The sequence below is a fragment of the Azolla caroliniana genome, unplaced genomic scaffold (genome assembly GCF_043228905.1).
Source record: "Azolla caroliniana isolate FFs.n. ecotype wild unplaced genomic scaffold, voAzoCaro1.0.p SCAF_16, whole genome shotgun sequence".
Lineage (NCBI taxonomy): Eukaryota > Viridiplantae > Streptophyta > Polypodiopsida > Salviniales > Salviniaceae > Azolla > Azolla caroliniana.
In genome coordinates, this window is record NW_028230451.1 from 4740761 (window position 1) to 4749500 (window position 8740).

The window sequence follows — 8740 nt, forward strand, 5'->3', positions numbered from 1 at the left end:
GATCCGGTTGGCCTCATTCTTTGTCCATGACGCGTCCGGCGTCATCGTCCTCAAGAATCCCCCAATCTGCAGCCACTCCCCGTCGTACTTGCTCTCGCTGAAATCGTTAAGCGCTGGAGTGCTCCCCCCCCTTGGTTGTCACGTAAGCCGCCTCGAAGAAGTCTACGCCGACTTCCTCGTCCATCGAAACCATGCCGCCCTCATTGTTGAATCGCGCCCTCAAAAGCATGTCGGCCATGGCATTGTCTTTCCCGGAAATGTGTCGTATTTCCGGATCTAGGGACTTGATGTACGCTATCCACCTGAGCATTGCCAGGTCCGGGGTTGCGCATCCGGAAACCATGCCGAGAATCGGCAGGCAGTCCGTCTCGATAATCACCTCTGTCCCAATCAGATAGTCTTTATCGGCCTTCACCGCCAAAACGATACCCCAGAGTTCGCGTTTAACCTGGGCGTATCCTCGTTGTCACTCGCTGAGGACCTTTGCGCCGAACCGGATTGGGAACCGAGTGCCGTCCTCATCTTCTTGGTTGACGACCCATCCGATCCCGGTCGGACTTGTATCTACCGTTATGTAGATGGGAGTGCCTTTCTCGTAGACAACCTTCCGGAGTGTCGGAGCTGCAGCAAGAGCCTCCTTCATATTTCGGACCGACTCCGTATGCTCGTCTCGCCACTCGAATCTTCGCCCCTTTTTCAGCAACCCGTATAGCGGCTCGGCAACGTGGGCGTAATGCGGGATCCATATGTGGTAGAACACGCATGCTCCCAAGAACCTCCGTACCTCCGTGACCGAGTTACAGTCGGGCTTCATTGCAGAGATGGCTTCCACCTTAGCCGGAGACGGTTTCCGGCCATACGGTCCGCATAGATGTCCGACAACCAAGATCTCTGATTGCCCGAAGGCCGATTTCTCCCCGGAGAAGGTGAGCCTCGCGTCCTCTAGCCTCTGCAGCACCCACTCGCAGTGGTCAATGTGTGTCGCCACGAATTTCCGGCATCCGTCCGGTCCGATCGTTTCGTCCTTTTCCTCCACCGGACATCCCTTGATCGGGATGTCGTCCAAGAATGGCATGGTGATGTCCGGGATACAATCCCTCAGCACCTTGTTCATCGCATTCACCATGTGGGCCACCGAGTTCGTCCCTCCTTGTGGCAGGGTACACATCCGCACTAGGCCGAGAGGAGTCCGCATCGTCGTAATGTCTCTGCTCTCCACGGCTAGTTGGAATTGATCGTACCCCGAGTACAGATCACCGACCGAGTAGATCGACCTTCCGGCGAAGGCCTCCGCGAACTCGTCTATCGTTGGTCCGATTCCTGCGTTCCGAATGGTCACTCTGTTGACCGGTTGCAGGTCTTGAATGAAGTGCAACGTCCCGTTCTTCTTCGGTACAGTAAACCACCGGTTCGAGTACGAGGCACTCGACGGTTCGAGGATGCCCATATCGACTTTCTGCCTCAACAGCTCCATCAGCTCCGGGATGTGAGCTCTCGGTACCGGAATTGGTTTGAGATTCCACGGCACATGCGATACCGTGAATATCACCATCGGCTTCACAACTGTTGGGTCTACGCACCCGATCTCTTCCGGTGAGAATGTGAAGGCTTTCTCGTGCCTTCCGAGCATTGTCCGAAACCGGTCTTCTTCCGCCGGTAGTAGGAACCCACCCCCACCGATTTTGAGCTCCCGTAGCGTTCTGTCGGTGAAGGTGTGTCCTATGCAGGCCGGATCTCGTAAACTAGGGTCCGACGCGACCCCCTTGATTCGCAACTCTCTGCCCTCCGGTAAGGGTGCCGCGACTGGCCTTACCTTCCGGTCCACAGTCTTGTACTTCGTGTTAACCCGGGCCGTCCGATCCGACTCGAGCCCTCGATTGAAGTCTGCGATGACTTCGTACATCTCTTCTAAACAAACCGGTATCGTCCGGTCCTCTTTAAAGCCCTCTCTGACCACCTCTCGCAGTATTCCCAAGGTATCGTCGAAGGAGACCGCCTCCACGGCTCCGTTGTTTTCCTCACTGGGCCCGAGAACTCCGCACGCCCGAAGTCGCTCTTCCGCCCTTGTCTTCTCTCAGCCAATGACGCCAACTATCGTACACCCTCCGTTGTCGGAGAAACAAAACTTCCTACTTATGGTACAAGGTTTCTTCGGTTTCACCTCTATCGTACATTTGTGGGGTTTTCCCGGAGTGTCTGGACTATCGCAGCCCCACGCCTTGACAGCCCTCTCTAAAAATCCTCTCGGTTCTCGCCACCGAGGGACTCGTGATTTCGCTCGTGGTTCGGTCGCACCGTCAGGAACTAGACAGAATGACCCCCGTCCTGACTCTTGACACTCGCATAAGCCGACCTGCTGTCCAGCACCTTGGTCTCCATCCGTGTTGCCGTAACGTACGGTTCTCCCAGTATGACCGGGTGCGAGGACGTCTCCTACACAAAGAAGTGCTGGTCTATCTCGACGTCGCCGATCTTGACTCGCACGTTTGGGCAGGCCCTGTGTAGTTCCTCGGTGGCGCGCGTCGCCGCCCGTATCTTCCACCCATGCTTGGTGTTGACCGGCCATTTCCCCTTCTTGTAGAAGTCCATGGACATCAGGTTTATTTCCGAACCGTGGTCCACCAACGCCACCACCGGTTCCTGAACATCTTCGATCTTCACCGGGGTTTCCGTGGTCGCTCGGGCCCAGTGTGGCCTCGAATAGTGGCTCTCCGCCCACTCGTCTTCCAGCGCCATGTCCTCTATGTGCGTCGTCCGCACCTCCACCGGCCTTTCCGGTTCTGTCTCCGTCGACAGCCTCTTCCTCTTCACCAAGTCTACGATGGAGTCGTGGAACTCCTTCTTGGCGATTCCTAGCACCTCCCACAATGACAGTTCCACCTTGCTGCCGAGGATTCGTTCTTCCAGGACCTTTCGTAGGTCCGTGGTCCTTTCGATCTCCGTGCCCAACCGGTATCCGCCCTTCTTGTGGTTATCCCGGGCACTGGTCTCACCGGCCTCGTTCTGTTTCGGCCCGAATCGGGTTTCGTATCTCTGTGAGGGTCCGGCCCCTCCGGTTTTACCTACCCGTTTGTCTTCAACCAGAGCCTCGTAGTTCTGGCAAGCTGCTTCGACGAAACCCGTCTTTTCTTCGACCGGGTCACTCCACCCGGTTACCTCCTGGACCCGCTTCTCCGCGCGGTCCGCCTCGTCTTTCCTTAGTCGGGCACCGGCAAGGCCTTCCAACATCGTCGGCCAGAACCCAGCTTTGCTCTCCTTCTGGGCCTCGCTGCCTCTGACCCGAATACCGGCTGACGCCGAGTAGTGGACGGTCTCCGCGTGCCGGGCCGCCGCCTCTTCCATCAGCCTTTTCATTCCTCCTCGCCCGTCGTTTCGGTTTAGGGCCCTCCGGGTATCGCTGGCGTGCACCCGACCTTCCCACAGGTACACTACCCAGCTTCTCAAGGCCTCAGCAAAGTCCCCGCAGTCTTTCCGGATGTGGCCAACCTCGTCGCACCACATGCACCTATTTCCTACTGAAGGCCGTCGGTCACGAGCCTGTTCGTCGCCTTCCCTCCGAGCCTGGGCGATCTGGAGATCCTTTACCGCCCGTGTCAACTCCTCCAACGATATTCCCCCGGACGAGCCTCTGACCACGCTGGTCGAAGCCGAACTGGTTTCGAGCCACTCCCGGGTCTCTTCCCTTCGCGCCTGTGGTATCGGTTCGAGCTTCCTTGCTGCGACAGGACCCGCCCCTGTATCAGCCCACTCCCACCGTTTGTCAAAACGGCCGCAGACTCTTTTTACCGCGGCCCAGTCGGCCGTCAGCCCGTCTTCGGTTTCCAGTAAGGAGCCCACTTGCTCTCAATCCCGTGCGTCAACCGATTTGACAAACAGTAGGACACGACTTGTGTCCAGAACGGTTCGATCGAGCGCCGAAAGGCTCGCAAAGCGTTCCTCAAACTCCCGGAGGAGTACCGACGCATTTCTTCCTTTGTTGGGGGACTCCACCCACTCCATGAAGCCCCGCTTCGAAAGCCGAAGCGCGTCATCCAGCCTGTATTTCTCCAGGAGCCGTACTTCGAACTCCTCCCAGGTCCGGCTCTCCTCCCGAACCTCGAGCACCTCCGCATGGATGCCCGACATCGCCACTCGAGGGAATCCGACAAGACGCCTCTCTTCCAAAATATCCCTCATCAACATCTCCGCCCGGTAGGACACCAAATAACTCATGGCATCCTTTCCACTGAACCGGCCGATCGTACCGACGATCGCCTCAATAGCCCTGTCATGGGCGCCGGTGCCCTCGCGCGCGCTCACTATCCGGTCCACGGCCGAAGCCATGGCCTCTGCAAGATCTGACCCCCTCATCTTCTGCTCCTTTTCCGCCTTGTTCACGTCGGGTTCACCAAAGATGTCGCGTTACTACGCGCGTGCGTGGAGAAACGAGGCGGGACCACCGGGGTCTTGAACCAAAGAGCAGGTGATAGAAGGGGAAAGAGAAAAAGAGAGACGCTCGGTTACGTATGAGCAAAGAAACACAGGGACACGACCCTTTCAATGCAGAAGACACGAATGGACACAGAGACAGAGAGACACAAATGTTTGTATATTAATGAATGACAAATAAACAACAGAGCACGCGAGCGGTTACAACCGAACAGGCCCGCGAACAGATGTCGATGCCTGCTCGTTTGCGCACGAAAGGGGATAGGATTGAGGTGCTGCCGGAAGCACACGGGCGTTCCTCGAAGCAGCACGAGCCTCCCGAAAACCTATAGAGAAGAGCGATGGAGAACGAACAGAGGAGAAGCGTTCGGTTACCGTCCGACAACACTTCGTCCTCCTCAATAAATAGTGCCCCCCTTCTCCCCGCGTCTCCCTCTCTTTTATAGCTTCAAGAAGGGAGTCGTTTCCCTCATTAACTTCCTACCTACTGAATCTAACTACCTAGGATATACCTTTGTACCTAATTCTCTATTATATACATTAAAGGGCGCGCACGCGTGAACAGCCGGTTCACGCGCGCTATGCACCGATTACGCTAAGGGACGGTTTTCTTCACGACACCGGTTACTGATTGGACCCGGCTAACCGGCTCCCCATCTCACCAGCTCTATTGCTTGCCGGCTTACCGATCCGTCTCGCTTGCCGGCTCAGGCTTATTCAGCCGATCCAGCTCCAGTTGAGCTTGCCGCTTCAACACAAATGATGTAGTGCTTTTTGCAAATACTTTAGGAGATGCACAAAAGCTTATGAAATCATTGGAAAAATTTTGCATGCATACTAAATTAAGTGTCAATAGCTCTAAAACAAAGATTATGCTTGTGAAGAGCCAAAAAAGAGATAAATCATGCATTATGTACAACAATGAGCCACTTGAATGTGTGGAAAGCTTCAAACATCTTGGCCTTGAAGTTCGTTCAAATCATAGATGGAGTGAATGTGTTATACGAAGCTTAGAGGTGGGCAAGCGAGCATACTATGCATTTGAGAACACATGCAATCTTGGAGATATTAAGTGTTGGGTCCTCAAGCAATATCTTTTCGACACTTTGGTGACACTGGTTCTTCTCTGTGGGGTGGAAGTATGGGGTGGTAGCATCCCTAAATCTATGTGGAAAGAGTTTGAAAATGTCCAAAAACATTTTCTTACAAAGTTTCTACAAGTTAAGAAACAAACAGCCTACACCCTCCTCCTCCTTGAGATGGGATCGCTTCCCATTGAGATCATGGTCATGGAAAGGGTTGTTGAATACATGCTTAATGTTCAAAAAAGTCCCTCACATCGACTTCCTAGAATTGCATGGGAAGCAAGCAAAAAGATCCAAAAGACGCATAAAAGTAAAATTCTGTGTTCCGATTGGATGCAAGATATAGAAAAATGGTTTGGTAGATGGGATGCAAGACACTTGCTTCATAATGCATCACTAGATTCATCTGTAAATAAGGCCTTTTTGCAACGCCAATGTATCATGACATGGGACAAATGTGGAGGCTCACGCTTCACACATTATATTGCACATGTTGCACCTAACCACAAAACCATATTATTTGAGGAACGGGAAACCGTACACATCGATACATGTTAGGGCCCATACCGTTATTTGCCATTCGAACCATTGATTCCATGCGACTTAGCACACATGCATTGCGATGTGAGATTTGGCGTTGGGTTACAACTGATGAGAGTGGTCGGTTATGCACACTTTACCCTAAACAAGTTCGCGAGTCTGAGTATTACACTTTGATACAATGCTTTGCCTTTGATCATATTCAACCATGCTTTCCACATCTCTTCGACCGAGCCCAATCCTTGCATGAATTCCTCTCACAACCACAATGTGCACTCTTGATTGCAACATTCATTGGTAAAGTTCTTGAACATCGAGAGTCACTACTCACTTTCACACGTATCACGTGAAATGTAATATGTTTGGTCTCATAGGTCATATTTGACCTCCGAAGACGATAATATAATCTCTCTCTCTCTCTCTCTCTCTCTCTCTCTTACCTTTCACCTAGCTCTGTTTTGCTCTACTCTATCTGTATGTGACACCATCCTTATGCAACCTTGGAATCTATTTGAAATGCCATGAATCTTATATTGAGGTTTCAACAATGCAGACATGCTCTTGACCAAGGGATTGTTGTAAATATATGATATAAGTGGTATAAAAACTATGAATCAATTACATTATTGACTTAAATTTTCTTTGATTTCATGAATGAAAAATAAACTTCTGAATGTGAACAAAAGTCACTAATGCAAATGTATTAAACATTTGCATGGTTTTTTCAATATACCAATGAGGACAAAGCAACACATTTTCTCTAAATATTATAATATTCATGAATGTAATAAAAAGGAAAATAATTTGATGGCATCTAAAAACTAAATGTAATTAGATGACAAGGCTATTTTTGCAAAATTACATATCTAGGATCACATAATTGTATTAAAAAAGAAATTTCCTCGTGATTGAGATATGATCAAGTGGAGCGACGAGGTACGAAGAGGATGAGACAAGTGCCAACTATGGAAACGATGGCTCCTAGCCAATCATAGAGATCGGGCTTTCTCCCATCAACTGCCCACCCCCAAAAGAGGGCTAGGATGACGAAGAAGGATCCATAGGCTGCGTAACTCCGACCGAAGTCTTGGCGTTGGAAAGTGGCAATTACACCATAGGCCACTAGCACAAGGCTCCCTAATGCCAACCACACCCACAAGCCCCCCTCACGCCTCCATCGCCAAATAAGCCATCCACCACTTACCTCGCACACGCCAGCAGCTACTAGTAGGAACAATGCAACCACCGCCTCTGTGGCTGTATACTTCATATCACTCACTTTGAGTAAGAGATAGTGTATTGTGTGTGTGTGTGAGAGAGAGAGAGAGAGAGGTTTGGGTATGTGTGAGATGTGTGGAATATGAAATATTGCTAAAATAAGTGTGTTGATTGTGTGCTCTAAGTGTTATTATATGAGCAAAGATCCTCTAGATTGTGCACCTCTTGAAGCAACAGTAATACAGAGACAAGAGATTTGGATGCTACTGCTTGAGAGAACATGCAAATATATAAACACTTTGTGAAAGGTGAGCTCCCAATTCTATTAGAAATTTGTGTCACATTCTATGCGTGAGAGACAAAAAGAGGTTTAAATGATACTAGACAAGAGATCAAAATCTCGAAGAATATGGCACTAAGCCATCTAATGTGTTATTCTTGATAGAATATCCTAGTGGGACAATTTTCTTCATTCGGCAACATTATGCTTTTGCATTTGGTTGCTTTGGCTGTAAAATGAAAGGAAAATAACAAAAGCAGTAAAGAGAAATAGAATATGTAGTACTGCCATCTTGAATAAAGCGAATCTTACCATCCATGAGTGACATTTCTTGTGAGTGATCTTGAGGAAATATAAGAAACTAGGAGGGAAATGAGTATTTTTCCATTAAACTTTGGTATAAGATAAGATGTGATTTTGGTTAGACATGCTTTCATGTTTGTTGTTTTTTGTGCACAATAAGAATCAAGAGAATAAGAAAGTATGCATTTTTTGCGTCCCCTAGGAAATAAAATTGATCTTTTATGCATGTACATGTGAGACATTTTAAGTGGTATATGAGCTCAAGAAAAATACATCATGTCTTGAGCATATGAGAAGGAAGTGAGGGTCATCCTCCACTAAGTTCTCATCGCATATCTCAAAAGGTACAAAAGACAACTATAATCCTCTCTATGCAAAAGAAGATCCCTTTCAAGTTCAATTTTGAGGCCATAAAAATAAGCAGGTGTTGTCAATTATAAATTTGTTGTGTTGAAAATATATGTTAAGTTTTGCTTAATTTATAAAGAGTCTTTGTTGTGATGACCTTTAACCAATGGCCAACATTAAGTGTCTTATACACCAACATTCCTACACAATAATTAACTACTTTTGAATAAGTAATTTTATTTTGTTAGCTTTAACCTTTAATAACAATGAGTTCATCTCCTAAAGAAAGCATACATGTTCACATGCTTAATTAGAGCTTCTATGAAAGCAAAATTTAATTATTTTGACATAGTTGTCACCCAATATGTTTTTACATATATGCATTTTTAATTGAGATCGCCTTACCTGCCTTGATTGTAAATACAAGAATGTTAAGCTAAACCAAAAACAAACCCCTTTGATTTCTATTCTCTTTTTTCACATATATTAAACATATTAATGTAGCAATTTACAAGATATTATGTAGAAACATACATAT